This window comes from Cydia fagiglandana, chromosome Z (assembly GCF_963556715.1).
Source record: "Cydia fagiglandana chromosome Z, ilCydFagi1.1, whole genome shotgun sequence".
In the NCBI taxonomy this organism is placed as follows: domain Eukaryota; kingdom Metazoa; phylum Arthropoda; class Insecta; order Lepidoptera; family Tortricidae; genus Cydia; species Cydia fagiglandana.
The window spans coordinates 18,024,566-18,027,434 of record NC_085959.1 but is presented as its reverse complement, the minus strand read 5'-3'; the positions used below and the strand labels follow the sequence as shown (position 1 = coordinate 18,027,434).

At 38.8% G+C, this 2,869-nt stretch overlaps 1 long non-coding RNA gene across 1 annotated transcript; it reads right to left on the bottom strand.

Moving 5' to 3' along the window:
- Window positions 1-907: 907 nt before the first annotated feature.
- On the bottom strand, window positions 908-1,855 carry LOC134679452 (uncharacterized). Its single transcript, XR_010100331.1, has 3 exons — window positions 1,708-1,855; window positions 1,394-1,527; window positions 908-1,083 (listed from the first exon to the last, which is right to left on the bottom strand). It is a non-coding gene; the product is annotated as an uncharacterized LOC134679452 (long non-coding RNA).
- Window positions 1,856-2,869: the final 1,014 nt, after the last annotated feature.

Sequence of the window (2,869 nt, the reverse complement as noted above, 5' to 3'; positions counted from 1 at the left end):
ACCTAACAACGGAGCCCGCTTGCTTGTACCTACATAAACGAAGCCGATGAGGTGGGTAGGTACAAATGTTCAAAACAAACTATCCAACTTATTAAGTAAGCCTTAGTCTTAGTAGTAATATTTAGGATCACGGTTAGATGTCTAATTTCAACAATCTCTTACTATTTAGGTACCGTTTGGAACCTTCCTCGACTTCAACAAAACATACCTACATGTGGCCTGTGCCCGCTGCATCGTACTGTAACAGAATGATGTAATACGTGGCTATAACAGGATCATGTCCGGCTCAAAATCATGCTTTGTATGAAATATTATCAGTCATCACCCACTAATTCAAACTAAAATATTACTTTGCTAATCCGCGAAAAGATAACGTGCTAGTCAATCAGTGCTAACCCGTTATGCTTACTTGCGTATTTTTTTTTTGGGTTAGCACTGATTGACTAGCACGTTATCTTTTCGCGGATTAGCAAAGTAATATTTTAGTTTGAATTAATATGGATTTCCGCAAAGTAACGCCTGATTCTATTCACTATCACCCACTAAACCATTCCATCCCCTGCCAACACCATACCGTGACGTGACTGGACCGAGCCGACCAACAATATTTTGAAGGAGTCGTTACGCTCATGTCATAGTCTGCGTAGCATAGGTACGGTTATCATATGGTCTACCATATTGAAACTCCTCTAGATCATACCCGTGTTCTAGATGTTTCACTTCATGTTTGACAGGGCCTGATACGATCATTGCTATGATACGTTGTTGTCAGCATTAGGTATGAAGTGGGCCTTGGGGAGCTAATCATGGCTTCTAGAAGTTCTAGGTACCTACCTACTTTATTTTTGTTTCTTTTCAGGTAAAAATACAGGAGAGAAAAAAAAAACAATATTTAAATTAATAGTATATTGCTTTGCCTTATATATTCTTGCAATATTAGACTTCTTATTATTAAACCTAATATATATATTAACATCTAGAACCACAATAGAGAAATTGTAAGAATCTTCTTTATTACCCTTGAAAAGTATTTTCTCTCTTCCTTTTTCTTCGACATGCGGCGTAGGACAATTAAATATCACCCTGGAAAGAAAATTGGTTTGTATTGTAAACAAAACAATAAAATATGGTCATGACTTCATCGAGGAATATGAAATAAGCTTTTCATATCAATTTGTCAAATCATAAACACACAGTACACACACATGCCATCCATTATTGGCACAAGAAAAACTATATGAAACTTATTTGAGAGTTACTGCGGCAGCTTAGATAGGTATGCCATAACCATTAGGGTTATTATTAATAGTTCACTTCCTCGGTGGTGTTCTTAAAGCTAAAGCGCTTCTCAGATCTTAGTTAATTTAGAAAAGGCTCCACGTTTGAAACCTACAAGCTTGCCTAGTGTGTTTCTTTTCCTGACTCTCCACTTCGGGTCCCGTTGGCACGTTCCTGTTAACAATATTTTCCTTTGGGTGCTGGGATATCAATCGTGTCTAGGAACTCTAGGATAATGCTGAACTTATTCTGAAAAATAAAACACTATTTACAACAGGAATATGAGAACAAAACCAATAATAGCAATTCCATTAATTATAGTTACTTACAAAAATATTTTATTAAAAGGTTTATTAAACAGAAATTTTTAAACAATATATATTTTAAGGAATATTATCAATATTAAGTATATAAGGCTCTATTACTTACATTTTTTTCATATTTTTCCTGTAATTAAATGTTGACAAAATTTGGAAGTTCCTTGACTTTGACAGGAAAAACTTAACCATCGACAAAAAACCAGATTTTTTACCACCAAAGAACGAATGATTTAGCGCATCCCTGGTTTCCGATTCAGTGTTGCCACTTGCAAATATAGATTTGTTTAGACTTTGATTTCGCCGGGTAACACTGACGAGTCGCGCCGCGACTTTGAGTTCTCTACGCGGCTGTTGCAGTCGCGGGTACAAGTTATGCTACGGAAATCGACAGATTTGACAGCTGCGGGAATGGCGACTCGAGTCGCGGTCTAAGTCGCGGATGCAAGATGTGCTAGAGGTGCAGGAACTCAACTCCACAGTCAAATTAAATGTCACTTGTAAATGTCATCATCATCATCATTTCAGCCTATATACGTCCCACTACTGAGCACAGGCTTCCCCCCATGCGCGAGAGGGCTTGGGCTATAGTCCCCACGCTAGCCCTATGCGGATTGAGGACTTCACATACACCTTTGAATTTCCTTCGCAGATGTATGCAGGTTTCCTCACGATGTTTTCCTTCACCGAAAAGCTAGTGGTAAATATCAAATGATATTTCGTACATGAGTTCCGAAAAACTCATTGGTATGAGCCAGGATTTGAACCCGCGACCTCCGGATTGAAAGTCCGACGTCATAGTTATCCACTCGGCCACCACTGCTTCTTGTAAATGTAGGTAACAATAATACCTATACCAGATAGTCCGCCGGTTCCTCTCTCTGCAGCCCTGACCACCGGCAGCTCTGGCCTTGCCCCGCTACCGGCGGCACCCTAGGTTAGGTTTTTTATAATGTGATTATATGTATTTTTTATTGTTTTGTAAGTGTTTTTATAATTTACTTTTATATTCATATTATAAAACGCTAACATAAGACCTAAGATAAATCATAACAAAGATTTCATAATCAATTGAGCCGCCGAAAGCCGCTGCGATGGTGTTGTTGAATCAAGCTGTGACCTAGGGGAGACCGAGGTGAGTTTTGACAGAGGAGAGTTGTGACATTGTCGATTTTTTGGAATCTAATGACTGTTAGCGAGCTCGCAACAGTGTGCGTTTGTTAGCTCGTAACTTGAACTAACAAACGCGCGCTATTGCGACCTTGTTTTTAGTT